The sequence below is a fragment of the Crocuta crocuta genome, unplaced genomic scaffold (assembly GCF_008692635.1).
Source record: "Crocuta crocuta isolate KB4526 unplaced genomic scaffold, BGI_CrCroc_1.0 scaffold167, whole genome shotgun sequence".
NCBI lineage: Eukaryota > Metazoa > Chordata > Mammalia > Carnivora > Hyaenidae > Crocuta > Crocuta crocuta.
In genome coordinates this window covers 3,161,674-3,179,450 of record NW_027532406.1, presented here as the reverse complement: position 1 = coordinate 3,179,450, position 17,777 = coordinate 3,161,674, and the positions used below count along the sequence as shown (strand labels likewise).

Below are 17,777 nucleotides of genomic sequence, written 5' to 3'. Positions count from 1 at the left end.
TAAAAAAAAAAAAAAAAAAAAAAAAAAAAAAAAAAAAGAGGGGCACTTGGGTGGCTCAGTCAGTAAGTTTCCAAATCTTGATTTTGGTTATGATCTGACAATTTGCAAGATCAAACCCTACACCAGGCTCTGTGCTGAGAGCACAGACCTGCTTGAGATTCTGTCTCCCTCTCTCTGACCCTCCCCACTCGTGCTCACTCTCAAAATAAACAAACTTAGAAAGCAAGCAAGAAAGAAAAAAAAGAGAAAGAAATGAGGGAAGGAAGGAAAAAAGAGAGGAGGAAAAGAAAAAAGAAAGCCAAAGAGGAGTCAAAGATACAAAGATAAATTTATACTGCCATATAATTTAGTGCTGAAACACTACAGAAAAATTACGGATAATATCCTGAACTTGGTTAGATGGCAGGTTTATTAGTGTTTATTATCGAGTTTTTATAATATACATGTACATTATACATAATGTTTAATATGCATGAATATTATATTTTGGAAGCCATGAGGACAGAAATATGTTACCAAAAAACACATTCTCAGGTAAGCCTGGATAAAAACAAATAGTAAAGTATAATATTTATCCAAAACTTTCCTATAGTTGTCCCAGGAAAGTCCAATACCATACACTCATGGGTCAATCACACCTGGAAACAGATTTTAAAAACAGTCCTACTACATTGTAAATATTTACAACTTTGAGTTACCAGGATTCATTGAATTGTGCATACAAGTTACTCAATGAATTACTAGGAACAGGGTATCTGGCAAATAATTCTATTAGTCTTTCGTTCTAACATTTTCTTCCAAGAAATAAAATTGCAACATTTTAAAAAGTTGGTCTTTCCCAGAAAAATCATCAAAAATTAATATGGCCAACTAAAGAATGCCTGATATTCTAATCTGAACTTTCTCTGACGCTAAAAATTTTCCATGGGTCTCCTTGTATCAGCCTCTCCATACTTTCCACAATGGTTCCAAATCTTCTTTTAGAAGGCTCCAACTTAAGTTCACTTAACCTCATACAAATCCCACATTCAACTGTTGGTCTTCCTGACATCTGTGTTAGACTTTAATTTTTTTGACAGTTTTTATAGTCAATGCAAAAGACCAGCACAAATTAAGTCTTCTTTATTTCTTTTTTTCATGTTTTAATTTTTTTTATGTTTTTTATTTATTTCTGAGAGAGACAGTATGAGCAGGGGAGGGTCAGAGAGAGAGAGGGAGACACAGAATCCGAAGCAGACTTTTTTGGCTTGTTAGAGACCCAATAAGTGCCACTTCTATATCAGAGATACAGAATTTAGAATATTACTTTAATCCACTTTTTTAATAAAAAATTTAAATTGGAATTTGGATTCAAAATTGAATTTAAACTTGCTCTGTTTTCCTTTACCAGTATTCTGCCTCATATTTACTTCTGTGATGGTTATCTTATTACCTAGCAAGCACACCTGTGGTTGTGAAAACAGTATACCAAAAAAGAAAATTATTGGTTATTGATGTACTAGATTTGCATAGGTCTTTTAAAGAGTTCTAGCTTCCACCTTACACAAAACGAGAAAACGTGTAAAAATTCAAAAGTGAAGTATGTATTTTACACACACACACACACACACACACACGCACACACACAGAGGAATATTACTTGGTGATCAAAAAGAATGAAATCTTGCCATTTCCAACAAAGTGGATGGAACTAGAGTGTACTATGCTAAGCGAAGTCAGTCAGAGAAAGACAAATACCATATGATCTCACTCATGTGGAATTTAAGAAACACAACAGATGAACATAGGAGAAAAGAAGGAAAAACAAGATAAAAATGGAGAGAGAGGCAAACGTAAGAGAGTTTTAAAGACAGAACAAACTGAGGGTTGCTGGAGGGGAGATGGGTGGGAGGATGGACTAAATGGGGGTGATGGGCATCAAGAAGGGCACTTGTTGGGATGAGCACTGGGTATTATATGTACGTGTTGAATCACTGGGTTCTACTCCTGGAACCAATACTACACTGTATGTTAACTAACTTGAATTTAAATAAATAAATTTAAAATAAAAGTGAATATGGGGATGGGGGAGAGGGTAGGGGAGTAATGGGCATGGAGGAGGGCACTTGTTGGGATGAGCACTGGGTGTTATATGGAAACCAACTTGACAATAATCTATTTTAAAAAATAAAAATAAAAACAAAAGGGTCTAAACACATAAAATAAAAGTGAATAAAATGTTTTACCAGTTAAAAGAAAACTGAACTTAAACTCAATGTTTAAAGTTTCTATTTCAACTATAAAAGCCAAGTTCCTCTAAACCAGAGACATTTTACAAATAAATATAGGCTGATGGAGATGTGAGAAAGAAATCAATCTATTATTAAAATGGTGCTATTCTTCACTGACTTTTAAACTGTATAATACACCCCTCAACTATTTCAAATGCTTCAGTTAAAAATGGATACATTTTCCAATGTAGGAAAAAAGGTCAGGATTCTCGTGCCCAGAATACAGAATACAAATAAATTTACCATACATGATTTTAAAAGCCCCCAAACTAGTAAGATTCATCAGTAATGTCCACCTTTATTTGGTGGTCCGCTTAACAGAAAGCCAAATAAGCCAAAAAGGTATCAAAACATGAGGTCAAATTTGATCATCAGCAAGTAATTAAAAAAAAAAAAAAACACGAGTAAATTTAGATAGAAGTGCCTAGGAGGATACTTAACACATAGAAGACACTTAAGAAATGTTACTTTTGGATGTGAGGCAAGAACTTAAGAATAGATGGATTTGTTGCCAAAGGTGTTTCAAGGGATGTAGAAAAAGAAAAGACTTGGCAAATGGTGGGAAGCCCAGAAACCTCAATCCTGGGCTAAGACTGTGAGAAGGAACAGGTAGCCAAGTCTACTAGCATACAGATGCTTTTATAATTTAAGAATTTGAGTAGGAGAAGTAAGTGGACAGAGGCAGTGGAAGGGAAAAAGGAAAAGGACTAACCATTAAATTATGCATGCTTTATTTGTAGCTTATGAATGCTGGTATTTCCAAATATTAACATAGTCTATATATTTCTCATTTTAAAAAAGACCTTGTAGCATCTTCTCTTGGCTAGATTAATTGATTTATATTAATGAAACTGTGTGTATTTAATAACAAAAATATCAATAAATATTGGTTAGGGTATTAAAAAACCAGCAATATAAAAAGCAGCAATCCTTTAGAGATTCAAACTCTTAAAACTAGGCTTGTTTTCTACTTTGGAGAGTGGTAAATATGTATGTGGAAAAGTGTTAAAGTCTAATCTCTGAGTTTAAATATTTTATACACACACACACATTAAAACTTCACACAGTAATTTAAAAAATGTTAACAACTGAGCAGTGGAATCACAATTATCTTTACTCAACTTCTGCATTTTTAAATAAACATTTAATAGAATATCTCTATTTCTGTAAGTAAATAAGTGAGCTAAAAAAGTCAAAGTAGCACAAATTCAAATCCTGGACAGAGTTAGCAAAATCCAAATATTCAACTCCCCAGCACTACTAGTTGACATGATACCATTATCAATCCCTTTTGCTCCAAAACAAATTTCATTTATTTTTTATTTACAAAGGAAGTTTTAACAAGACAATGTTATTGTCTACACCACCCTAAGGATACAAATGAAAAGTAAAACTTAGATATTTACATTTTAGAATTTTTAAACTTAAATAACAAATATGAGGTGATGACAAAATATTCCAAAAACAGAATTTTCAATGAAACATGTAGATCAGTGGAGCGAAATAGAGAATCCCAAACAGAAAATGGTCTGTTTGTTTTTGACAAAGGCATAAAGGCAACTCAATAAAGCAAAAGTAGTCTATAATAGTTAGATATTCATATGCAAAAAAATTTTTTATTTGGGCTCCTCATATCTCCTAATGGACAATGGGTAGCTCCCTGCCCAGGAATTTATACAAATTTTAGGGCAAATTCCATCTTTCTTTCCCTCTACTCATTCTAGCCTTCAATTCCCCCTTTTCTTCTGATGCCAGATCCAAAGCTGTCAAGTTCGGAAAAATATATATGAAATAAAACCACATATACTAGAATAGGGAGAGATAAATTCATAGTTGCAGGAATGTGAATCTAGATACGGATTTCCATTCAACACATACTCATATTTAACATCAAGTAAAAAGTTAGAACTATGCTTGTATAGCATGTAACTTTCCTGTCTTATTTCTCCTACAAACCATTTTTCATCATTCTTTTGATTCTCCCATAGGCTACCAGTCACATTATAAATGCTTTTAACATTGAATTGAGTGGAATGATTATTTTAGTAATAACCAGGAACCTACCTTATTTCAACTCTGGATATTGAAAACATTTATAACACATTGGTAATATAGAATTAAATTGATGTTTTTCCATTCCATTTCCTCAAACTCAATCTGATCAATCATCAAGAATGAAGTAATGTGAATAAGAAAACAGATAACCTGGGTCCAAGTTTTAGTGCTGACAGTTACTGTATTCTTGGGCAAATTACTTGACTTCTCTGAGCTTCAGTTTCTTCATTTGTAAAAATGAGGATGATATAAAACTATCCACAGAATTATTTTAAGGATCAAATTATATAATATATGAAACAACACTTTAAAAAATACAAAGTATGTTCATTGTTATCAAGTAGATTAAAAAAATCTTTTTAGAGCCTAGTCCAGTGTCCCTAAAAAATTCTTTTAGGGGAAAGAAAAATTAGTGATACAGGGTTTTACTGTCATGTATTTCTTTTCTTAAGGAAAAATAAAATGCACAAAGAAAGAAAACTGGTTAAAGGTTACTGTAGCGATACAGGTATATTATAAAATAAACCACTAGTTAACAGCCTTCTCTTTGCACTACTTTTAATGTAGAAACAGTTCAAATACCCAACAAAGAAAGGCTGAGTATATTAACATATTATAACATTGCTATTTAAATGAAAAATAGGCAAACCACCAAAACATGGACATATTTATATGAAATACTAAGCAAGAAGAGGCATAAGTCTAAGATAGTATGCATTCACAGATGACACTATGTAAGAAGCATGAATCCTATACTGTATTCTTGTCAACGTCCAACCAAATATACTCAAACTGATCATCCAGAGCAACATCAGGAAAAGGAATGTTTTTCATTATACCAAGTTCAAAATTTGCTGGAGTAATCTTTTTTTTTTTTTTTTTTTTTTAGTTTATTTATTTATTACAAATAGTTCATTGTCAAATTAGTTTCCACATAACACCCAGTGCTCATCCCCACGAGTGCCCTCCTCCATGCCCACCCCCCCCCACATCCATCAGTCCTCAGTTTTTGTCAGCATTCAAGAGTCTCTCATGGTTTGCCTCTCTCCCTTTCCCCCGCCATTTCCCCCCTTCTTCTCCCCCATGGTCCTCCGTCAAGTTCCTCCTAATCCTCCTATACGTGCAAACATGTGATATTTGTCCTTCTCTGCCTGACTTAGTTCGCTCAGCATAACACCCTCAAGGTCCATCCATGTTGCTACACATGGCCAGATTTCATTGTTTCGCATTGCCATGTAGTATTCCATGGTATAGATAAACCACATCTTCTTGATCCATTGATCGGCTGATGGACACTTAGGCTCTTTCCATGTTTTAGCTATTGTGGAGAGGGCTGCTATGAACATTGGGGTACATGTGCTCCTATGCCTCAGCATTTCTGTATCCCTTGGGTAAATTCCTAGCAGTGCTATTGCTGGGTCATAGGGGAGTTCTATGGTTAGTTTCCTGAGGAACCTCCACACTGTTTTCCAGAGGGGCTGTGCCAGTTTACATTCCCACCAACAGTGTAGGAGGGTGCCCGTTTCTCCACATCCTCGCCCTGCTGGAGTGATCTTAATGAAGACTTTTGAATTTCTAGTTTTTATTAAGGCAGAATATTCAGCCAGAGAAAAACTAATGAGAAGATAGCTTCAATTTATACAAATAAATTTCACTGAGTAGAAACATGAATGAAGCTTTAGGGGTGCCTGGGTGGCTCAGTCGGTTAAGCATCCAACTTCGGCTCAGGTCATGATCTCACAGTTAGTGGGTTCAAGCCCCGCATTGGGCTCTGTGCTGATAGCTAAGCTAGCTCAGAGCCTGGAGCCTGTTTCGGATTCTGTGTCTCCCTCTCTCTCTGACCCTCCCCTGATCATGCTGTCTCTCTCTCTCTCAGAAATAAATAAAAAACATTAAAAAAAGAAAGAAACATGAACGAAGCTTAACTAGTTTCACAAATATACATACACACTTTATTTGGCTTGTCCCTTACATATCCAAATATTGTATACACACACACACACACACATTATGATTTAATTATAAGATTTAAGTTCTCACTGTAAGAAGACTGGTTTAATGCCAAGGGCCTATGCGATTTATTTCTGTTTACATTCAAGCATTTTCCACTTTCAGAATAGAACCAAGGAGATATTACAACAGAGGGGGCAGCTGGCGGCAGGGGGAGGGTAATGTCATATGTGATTGCCTAGACAATTTAGCAACTTAGCAATTCTCCCACCAAACTATTAACTTTTGTTAAAGCCCTTTCAGAAAAAGTTTGTTATTGTCTTCTATATACTCAAGTCCACTCAGACGTAGAAGCTCAGTTCCATTTTCATAAATATTCAAGAATACTGCCTCAAGATACCTACATATACTAGAAGATTAACTTTATTTATTCTTATGATAGTTTACAGATGTGTGGGGTTGGGGGAGGGGAGTATCTGTAAATGGTATATAATACTCGATGCAGATGTGTGCACTTGCATTTTACCCAGGATCCTTACCTTCTGTCAGATTCTCTTAAAATAAGTTGAGAATTGTTACTATGTATCTCATAGGGTACACTTTTCAAATCTAAGAGCAGTAAGTATATCTCAGTTGATAACTAATTACTAAATAAATTAAGGCATTCCTTCCACAGAAAAAAGGCTCCCAGCTTTACCACCGGGTCCCTGGAATAACTCTTGCTGCATTTCTGGAATAAAAGCAGGAGTTTGGACTTAATCACCTTATGAAAGATACTGCTTGCCCACTATGCAGTATTAGAAAAGGTTAATATCTCTTCATCAAAAAGCCAAGATTCACCTGCAACAACCTGGACCACCTAGGATAGGAAAGCTTTCTTTTTTCAATAGTCTTTTGCACTGTCTAAAGTGTCCTGCAGTAATTAAAAGTTATATATATTTCTTTTATCTGTTTTACTACCTTAGTTAGCAAGACACAAAATGGCCAATGTAATCATCCACTTACCAAAGTCCTGGTTTTAAGTACTTCAAAATAAAATTCATTCTAAGATCTCAAAGGAAACAGCATAACCCACCTAAAAGGAGACAAAGTAGTCCTCTTCCTATTCTGTTAAATCTATAAAGAGCATTTGCCATCAGCTGTCTAAAATACTGGCAGGACTTAAGGCATAACGTTTCAAACCAAAATTGACATGGGTTGTAAAGGTAAGTGATAAAACCTGTGCTTCCCACGGAAAGGAAAAGGAAAAATTTGAGGTTCTTAAGATTCTGAAATTATATTCACAGGCTAAAAGCCAAAGGTAAAGAAAAAATGTCCACTTAAACTTTCAATGAAGGCAAACCATATTAATGGCTGTTCACTTTCAGCTTATTGAATATTTCCTGCTTAAGGTATGTATTCATTTTCTCCAGAGACTTGACCAGAAAAATCCCTTTAAAATGTTTGATAAATTAAATTCCAGTGTCCCTGCTATTTCGTCTGATTATTTCAGAAGACTAGTCTCATTCATAAGGCTATTCACACACCTAAACCTAAAAGTGGAAACACGTTTCTTCCCAGAAACTTTTTCTTTAATGAGCAAAAACGATGAAAGAACACTGCTGCCACGTCTTTTCCCCTCCCCCACTCACGTAGTGGCTGTTTCATCCCTTTGGAGTGAGTGCATTCCAAGGGAAAGTCCAGGAGCCACAGCTCTCGCAGAAACCAGAAACAGTTAAGTTGAAATTGGCAAGCCTCTGTGGCCTTTCAGATCAATTCCTAAAAGGAGAGCTAGCTTCTTCTTCATCCGTTTCTTAAAGCAAACAGTGCAAAATTCCGAGTCTTCACTGCCCGGGACGCATGTTTGTGTCTAAAACTGAATTGTACTTAATACATTCGGTTATTTGGGAGAAACAGTCTCCTAGAAACAGGCGAGATGGTACCATTCCCTCCCTCCCCCTTTAAAACACAGATCTGGAGGACCATTCGTGCAATCCAACTCAATGTTCCCACACAACCATGAAACTCGTTTTACTGATGTGGACTTTTAGAAGCAGCAAACTCTGCTGAGAGAAACAAAGTGCGGAGTGGGTAGCTCATGTGCCTTTAAAAAAAAATCGTGGAGGAAGAAGGAAGGAAGAGCAGCTTCCCCGAAGACCGGGTGATCTGACAGCCACCCTCCTCCACGGAGCAGCCCGAAACTCGGCGCCCCGGGCTGCATCTAGCTACTCCAGCAGCATCGCTGCGCGCAACAGATGAGTCGAATCTGAACTTCACCAGCTGGGTCCGCTTCCCAGACCCGAAGACTTTTCGATAGGGTAGAAATGCCGCGAGTGCTTCAGCTCCGGCTCTAAGCTTTAAAATCCGCTCTCCACCCCGCCACATGCTAACCATCTGCCGCGGTGGAGGCCAGAAACCTACGCCCCGCCCTCGCGTTCCCCCCAGCTTTTGTAGGGAGGACCAGGTATGAGAGGAGCTCGGAAAAATCAACAGGGTGAGCCCTGCCCGGGAAGGAAGGAATATTCAAGAAAGTCCTGGTCCCCAGGGCGGAGACTGAGGCTGCCGCAGCCCCAACGGTCGGGGGCGCCGACCAGGCAGGAGGCGGGAAGGGGAGCACGGCGAAGGGCAGAGGGGCTTCTGGGGCAGTCAGGGGGCGCGAGGCCGAGTCTCCAGAAATGAAGGTATTAAGGCCACTGTGGTAAACTGGAGAACCCTCCGCTCCCAAGCCATCCCACCAGAGAGGGCAAGGGCCGAACCGCCACAGCCTTCCGAGAAGGGCCACGACGGTCCTAGGGCCGAAGCCACAGTCCCCGGGGTCGGAGAAGCGTCTCACCTGGGAAGTGGGGCGGGAGGAGCGGCGCGTTCTTCAGTTTCCCCTGTAGCCTGCTCTCGGGCCCGATACCTGCTCCTTCCCCTCAGCCCGCTGGCGGCGCGACTGGGCAGCAGAGGGAGCCAGTTAGCCCTTTTATAACCTCTAGGCTGCGACGGCGGCGCTAGGGAGGAGGCGACTGCAGCCCTCGCTACGTGAGCTCGATCANCGGTCCGCACCCGCCGCCCACACCCGTCCTCCCGCCAGCCCCGGAGTCCTAGGCGGGAGGGGGATGACGGGCGGGCCTGGGGCTGTGAGGCGCCTGCGCAGAATTCTCGCCACGCCACCGTCACCTTCGTTACCTCGGATTTGCCTCGCTACTGTTCTTCAGGTTGTTTAACGCCTTAATTTCAAGATCAGCCTCAGGCCTGGGCGTCGAAACCACCAGCAATGAGATAACTTAAATATGAGAAGAGGGACATGGGAGCGTAGAAAATGAAGCAAAAAAGAAGCCTCGGGTGGAAAATAATACAGTGCATCCTCTCTTGGTATTTCTGCTGTCTTGGCCCTGAGGCTTTTTGCTTTACTAACCTCCCTTTCTCACCTCCTCTGTCATTTGATACGAATCTCACTTTATCTGCTACCTTTATACTTGATCAGTAGATAATGGACTACGGGCACTGGAGACAGATTGTTGGGGTTCAGTTCCCGTCTTTCAGTTTCTTTGCAAAATGGGAATGATGGTAGGTATCCCATAGGATTACTGTGAGAATTAGATGAGATAATGTATGCAAAGCACTTAGTACATTCCTAGCACGCAGAAAGGACTGGGTAAATACTAGATGGTGTTGTTACACCCTATAAGGCACCCAGTATTGTGTTTGGTCTTAGTCTAACATTTGCCTTGACCATTATATTCCTAAAAGAAGAAAGTCTTGCTATCAGGGAGCAGATAATGAAGGAGATACTTTGACCCTTGCCAGTAAAAAGGAATGACTAAGATTTGAGATTCATTAAAAATTGCTTCTAAAGTCTTCCATGTATGCCAAAAAACACAGCAAAAATTAACATTCGACTCTTACTTAGGAGGTGGGGTTAATTATATACAGAGAACAGGTACTTTGGAAGCTCTAGGCAACCAGAAAGTAGATATAATGATGTCTAACTCAGAGGTTCTCAAAGTGTAGTTAGGGGCTCTTCAAGGACAAAATTATTTCATACTAAGACTGGGCTTTTCCGGAGTCTACATGTTAGGTGGTATTGCAACAGATTGAATGCAGGAGAATTCTACTAAGCCAGACATTATGGAGATTTGCAGAAATGTAAAATAATGCCGCTCTTCTCACTAAATGCTTTTTGCTTTGAAAGAATAGTTATATTTCATTAAAAAATGTTATTTATGCTAACATGCAACAGATTTATTGTTTTTTGTTTTTAAATGAATTAATAAATATTTTATATGTTTGTTTTAACTCCTAATACCATTAATGTTGATATTCTCATAAAAGCTTTTTGGAGTCCTCAGTACTTTTTAGGAGTGAAATGGTCATGAGATCAAAGAGTTTGAGAACTCCTAGTCTAAACAAATAGCAGAGAGTCCTTTGGCACAGGAGGCAAATCTTTACCTCAAATGGAGGTGTAATCAACATGTCCACTGGCCCTGTATAAGCTGACTGAAAAATTGACAGTCCACCCTATAAATAAAATGGCCCCAGACCCTGAGGCAGATTTACTGTGAAGCTAAGAAAACTGCAACTTTGAGGGACTTCATCCTCATATGCCTTTTCTAAGGCCCTGGAAGGGGCCCTAGCAGTGTATGCACACAGTTCACAAAAATTTTAAATGCAATCTTTAGACTGCAAACTCTTTCTTCACAGATTTCTCCTCTGTCACACTTCCCCTTGTCCAGTGGTATAAGAGTGGCTAGCAGGCATTTTTTAAATTTAGTTCAAGGAAGTTGAGTTAGAATACATTTGGTTTGAGTTTAGCGGGATATATTTTTGTAACTCACAGTCACTTCTATGCATAGTTAAAATATTGCCAGCTGTCCCAGTGTAGGAATGGCATCCAAGAATACTACCACCCATTGTGCCAACCCACCCATCATTGTAAAACAAAGGTGCAGGACAAACATAGCTATTTGAATGTGTCCTATGTTTTACCATCTAAAATATATGTATAGTGAAGCAGAAACAAAGTTGAAACTTAGGGAGCCTAAAGCTAATCTGTGGGAGATTCTTCTAATTATTTGGGTGCATAAAAATGTTTGTAAAGTAGTCTCTACCCCCAATGTGGGGCTCAAAGTCACAACCTCAAGATCAAGAGTCACATGCTCTACCAACGGACCCAGTCAGGGGCTCCTGGATGTGTAAAATATATATTTTTTAATTTTTTTAACGTTTTTATTTATTTTTGAGACAGAGAAAGACAGAACACGAGCTGGGGAGGGGCAGAGAGAGAGAGAGAGAGACACAGAATCTGAAACAGGCTCCAGGCTCTGAGCTGTCAGCACAGAGCCCGGCGCGGGGGCTTGAACCCACAGACCGCGAGATCATGACGTGAGCCGAAGTCGGCCGCTCAACCGACTGAGCCACCCAGGTGCCCCCAAATTTTTCTTTTTTAACGTGTTTATTCATTTTTTTGAGAAACAGAAACAGCATGAGCGGGGGAGGGGCAGAGAGAAAGGAAAACAATCTGGAGCATGCTCCAAGCTATCAGCACAGAGCCAGACACAGGGCTCAAACACACAAACCATGAGATCATGACCTGCGCCAAAGTCCGACGCTTAATCGCTTAATCGACTAAGCCGCCCAGGTGCCCCTTGTTTTTGGTTTTTAGAGAGAAAGAGCACATGAGCAGGGGAGAGGGACGGAGACAGAGGGAGAGAGCCTGACGCAGGGATGATTCCACAACTCTGAGATCATGGCCCAAGCCAAAATCAAGAATCACTCAAACAACCTGGATGCCTTGTCGAAGGCAATTTTAACCCAATTGCATTCACACATAAGAAACAATTAGAAATCATTTGAGAGAGTAGGTAAGTATTGAGTTGTGTTGTGAGAATTATAAAATACTACATACTTTACTTGAGAATTTGATAAAATAGGTAATTGTGGGTAGGTTTTCCAGCAGGGGATTAAGATGATAGAAGTAATATTTTAGAATATTATGCTATGTGAAATAGAAAAGAACAAGGAATCTAGATTAGTAGTCCAAAATTCATTGAATAAATATTTATGGAACGCCTACCAACGGTGTCCAAGACACTGCCTACTGGGCTGTGGAAGATCAAACTTTAATTAGACAGTTTCTTAAAGAGTTTATAATCTTATTGGACAGAGTGATATATGATTCCTGCTGTCATATAACCTGGAGTCCTTTGAAGGAAACCAACAATACAGTAAATAAGTACATATATACATACATATTAATTATAATAAAATAAAATAAGGTGCTATGGAAAAGAATAACAGTAGGGACATAATTTAGATAAATAACACAGGGAAAGTATCACTGTAGAAGTGACATATAAACTGAGACCTGAGTTGGCCAGATGAAGTGTGTGAACAAGAGCTAGATTCTAAAGAGAGAATAGCCTGTGTGAGGAACATGTGACAGGAAAAAACTTGATGCAGTTGAGACGCTGAAAGAAATTCAGTGTGCTTGTAGTTCCATAAGCAAGGGAGAATCCAGAGTGACTGGTATGCAAAGGCTAGATTATGAAAGGCCTGTCTAGTACTGTAACAAGTACAATGGAAAGCATGAAATATTTTACTTTTTAAATTTTAGTTTTTTATTTTGAAAAAGAGAGAGAGGGCATAAGTGAGGAAGGGCAAGAGAGAGAGGGGGAGAGAGACAATCCCAAGCAGGCTTCACACTCAGCACCTACCGTGCTCAATCCCATAACCATGAGATCATTACCTGAGCCAAAACCCAGAGTCAGATGCTTAACCGACTAAGCCACCCAGATGCCCCTGAAGTATTTTAAATAGTGGGGTAATATTTATGCTATTGACTTTCACAAAGGAAAAATGCAATGTAAGAATATGAGCTTTCCATGTCACTGGACATGGGGATGGGACTTGGGATGAGGAGTGACAGGGACTTTCTGTTTAATCGTGAGTAGGAACATGAAACTCACGAGATGAATGCAGCTGAAACTCGAAACCATTCCAGTCACTAACATCCTGTCAGTGTGGCATTGAGGAAAGTGGCTGCAGCGGGGAAGCTAAACCAACTATATATCATGTGGCCTCAATAGGGATGCTCACTGTCGCAGGCAGAATAATGGCCCCTCAAAGATGTCCACATACTACTCCCTTACACCTGTGACTATGTTACTTTACGTGGCAAAAGAACTTTGCAGATGTAATTTGATTAAGGACCTTGATGTGGTGAGAGTAGTCTGTATTATCCAGGTAAGCCAAACTTAATTAAATGATTCATTAAAGCTGTGATCAGAGAAAGAGCTGTGAGGATGGAAGCAAAGTGAGATATTTGCTACATTGCTGATTGGAAGATGGAGAGAAGGGGCTATGAGCCAAGGAATGTGGGAGGGCCTTAGAAACTGGCAAAGGCAAGGAAACAGATTCTTCCCTATAGCCTCCAGAAAGAACACAGCCCTGCCAATACTTCTGATTTTAACCCAATGAGACCTATGGAAAACTTCTAACCTACAGAATTGTAAGATAATAAATTTGTATTATTTAAGCTGTCAAGTTGGTGGTAATTTATCACAGAAAAAAAAGGAAACTGATACATTCACTTATATGACCATGACTGAAACATCTGAAGACGACATTTCTCAAGGGTCTGAGCAAATTTCCTAATGTTCTGGCCTAGAAATGAATGTAGTAAATTAGGGCTGACCCCTTACACAGGATAAGCATTCTTGAAATCATGGGAATTATCTGAGGAAGAGGACTCTAGACAGAAAGAAAGACCTCTCAGCAAGTAGGACAGAAGCATTAAGACCTTCAATTTTATTGGTAAAAGGCATACCCTCAAGCTGGTACAGCAGGGCATATTAGTTACACAAAAAATGTGCCATGGTCTCTAGTTTGGAAAGCTGGCAGAATAATGGTATCAATAACCAAAATAAGGAAGTTGGGAAAGTGAGCTGAATTTGCAGAGCAGCTGAAGAGTTTGATTTTGAATCTTGATTGGATTTGATATGACAGGGGCCATGACAGTTTTCAAACTTACTCTGCCCATTAATATTTTGTCAATATTAAGCAGATTTCCATATCATAATAACAACTTATATAAAAATTAAACTTCTTTGTATCTACTTGCAGTTCTAATTTAAAATTAATCCAGGATTTCTTTAGATTTAATTCTGTTAAACTTGAATCAACTGCACATTAACTACACATATTTTCTACTGTTGGTTGGTGAGGCAAGGCTACTTCCTATGGTATCTGTTAGTACTGTTCACCAAATATTTCTAGGACTTTTACCAGACAGAAAGTTCTGCCCTTCTTCACCTTCGTTAAAGTTTGTTGTGGCCAACCAATTTGCTTTGGCCAATGAAAGTGACGTGTTTGAAAGTCAAAATGTGTTTCATCATGGTCCCTTCTGAGTATTGCAGTTACCATGGAAGCCCATATCAAGATGAAGCCTTTATCTGCTGAGGTCTCTGAGTTCCTACAATAAATGAAACCTCAGACTCTCCACTGCCTTGACAGTCTCCACTGGATATGGAGCTTGAATGAAAAACAAACTTCTGTTATGGTAACTCACTAAAACTTAATAACTTCAGCATTAGTCAGTCTAAACCTGTATACTGCCTGAACAAAGTCAAACTTTTCCTTTATAAAACTTATTACCAGAATGATGTTTATTGATTATATTTGTACCTGAAATGGATACTGTGTACTGACTACCTAGAATTCATCCTCTGCTTTGCCAACCTTATTAAGACTTTCCAAATTGCCCAGCATTTCAGTTTAGGTGTGACTTCTACTTCTACTTAGGATGTACACAAGTGCAAAGGATTTTACTCCCACTTTTACAATGACAAAAAAAAAAAGAAAGAAAGAAAGAAAGCAAGCCAGATAATCTGCAAAATCATATATTTTCTTGAGCATACCAGACAGCTGAGGTTGCAAGGCAACTAAGTAACTTGAGTTCCAGAGAGAAATGGGCCACACAGTTTAGGCCTTTGTCAGAGTAAGAAATAACCCAACAAAAATTTTAACAAATTGTTAAAGGTCATGTGTAGGCTAGTATGTCAGTTGGGAGCTTCAGACACAAAGGAAGATTGCACTTGCAAGTTTTTCCCACAAGCTTAGTGGTGCTCAGATGAACGATTAGGGTCAGGACAGAAGATGGTAAAGAACCCCAAATGTTGCAGATAAAGGAGGTAATTGGCAGCTGCTAAGAATTGGCCTCCCAGACCCTTTTTCCTCAGATGCTTCTATAATATGAAGCAAAAACCATAAGCCACTGGGTAAGGAGTAGCTAACACTTTGGCCCCCAGGGCACAGACAAAGATCCCTTGTGGACAGGGGAAGTATAGAAGGAAAGCCCTTTATCTTTGGGGAGGGGGGAGTGACAGGAAACTCTTAGACCCTGGATCCTATACTGATAACAAGCTGAGGTCCACTATTGCTGAAGGAGGAGCAGGAAACTCTTGCCCAAGACCAACCACAAATAAGAGGCTGTGTTGGCTGCCACAGAGAGGAAACTGAAGAAGTCCCATCCCACATGGCTCAAGCACACAGAACTTTCCTAAGACTGAGGCTAAACTAGGACACAGAAAATCTCCATCAAGGGGCGCCTGGGTGGCTTAGTCGGTTAAGCGTCCGACTTTCACTTAGGTCATGATCTCGCGGTTCCTGGGTTCGAGCCCCGCGTCGGGCTCTGTGCTGACTGCCAGCTCAGAGCCTGGAGCCTATTTCAGAGTCTGTGTCTCCCTCTCTCTCTGACCCTCCCCTGCTCACGCTGTCTCTCTCTCTCTCTCCTAGAAATAAATAAAAATATTAAAAAAAAAAAAAAAAAAAATCTCCATCACAAACCCAGCCTAATGCTGAGTGTGGAGAGAGAGAGCCCTTCTATGGCTTAAAAATGCAGGGTCAATTGAAAGCCCAGGGGGAAGCAGAAACACTGAGAAAAACTCTCCGGTATACCAGCCCCCATGCAAAGCACAAGGAAACAGCACCTTTGTGCTAAGTGAAATTGAAGTCTGTGATGTATGAAGCCCCAGACCAGCTCAACTTCTAACAAGACTGCTGGAACCCTCTCCGTTAACAACCTGACAGAAGAGATGTGTTCATCGTCAAGTGTGGACACTACTTACCAAAAAATAATACTGTTCCACACACAATGTCCAGCATTCATCAGTAAAGCATGAGAGACACAAACAAAAATCTCATTGTCAAGAAATAAAGCAGTCAACAGAAATGGACTGAGACGAGCCAGATGTTTGAACTATCAGATAAGGACATCAAACTAGTGAAAAAAAGTGGACAAGATGCATGAAAAAATGGAATTTTAGTAAATAGGTGAAAATTATAAGAGTCAAAGGAAAGTTCTAGGGGGAAATAATCCCATAATATTAAGAGATGAATAATTCTTCTGATGCACTTATCAGTGTAGTCAACACAGCTGAGAAAAGAAGATCAAGTTATCCAAACCAATACCGTTTTTACCAGCTATCTGAAAATACAGCATTTCTATGAAACCCTCCCTAAGCTGAAATGCCATAAAGTGAAGAAGCAATTACCATTAATTTGTATGGAAATTTTTTTAGCATTCCCAGACCCCAAAAATAACCTCTTTTAGGCTTTTCTGCTACCTTAGAACACATCTTGCTAACAGATACACAAAATAAATCAAGATAAAGAACAGATGCTCAAGTCATGGTGCAAAGGTATGGTGGCTTGATGCTGGATGCTGATTGTAATTCCTGAGGAATTACAAGCATTACCAAGCTTCTTGGTAGTGCCACTCTCTCTGCTCGAGGTACACACTGTCTCATAATAGCTTACCACAATACAAACACTGAACGCTATTTTTGCTTTTTGTCTTCTTTGGTAAAAGTGAAAATCCTCTTCTGATTTCTTTCAGTTAGCAAAAACAGGTACTGATGTAGGTCTTTCGTAAAAAGCCAAGTGGTGTTATGCAAACTTTTGAAAAGTAGGGGATGCCAGTATACAAAGAGGAAAAAAGCAAAAACCAAATATCATAACAACAAAATTGGCTGTGGGACAGTATCAAAAATCTTACATATTTTAGCTGGAGTTCCATAAAGGGGAAGAGAAAGAAAAATGAACCTTTAGAAATATCTGCAGAAATAATAACAAGGTACATTCCAAAAATAATAAACTCTAACTTCACATCCAAGAAACTCAATTACTCCAAAATAAGAGGAAGTCCCTTATCTGGATAAGCCGGATTTACATCAGTAAAGTGACAATCTATCTTGTCACAATGATTAGGGATGGGCCCAAAACCCAGGTCCCAAACAGTTTATGACGTTCTTTGACCTCAGGAATTGTCTGGTTAAAGGTTCAGAAAATGGAGATTGTAGCCTAAATTGATCCAAATAGAGTGAAGACCAATACTTTTGTTTCATGGCTGAGGTAGTTACAAAAAAGTAAATAGCCCTAAGATTTTCTGGCAGCCCTTATTTTTACCATGATGAAAGCCAACTTGAGAACAAAGCCAATACGTGAAATAGGTCAGAGCTGAAACTGAGTAAAAGTATCAGA

The 17,777-nt window shown here is 39.2% G+C and overlaps 1 protein-coding gene across 2 annotated transcripts in view; it reads right to left on the bottom strand.

Moving 5' to 3' along the window:
- The window catches only part of P4HA1 (prolyl 4-hydroxylase subunit alpha 1), a 70,278-nt gene extending 61,073 nt beyond the window's left edge, over nucleotides 1-9,205 (bottom strand). The window contains exon 1 of one of the 2 annotated variants that reach the window (XM_077778726.1): nucleotides 9,088-9,205. The gene's annotated coding sequence lies outside the window, so the exon portion shown is untranslated. The remainder of the gene's footprint in view (nucleotides 1-9,087) is intronic. The other variant, XM_077778724.1, reaches the window with a different exon arrangement.
- Nucleotides 9,206-17,777: the final 8,572 nt, after the last annotated feature.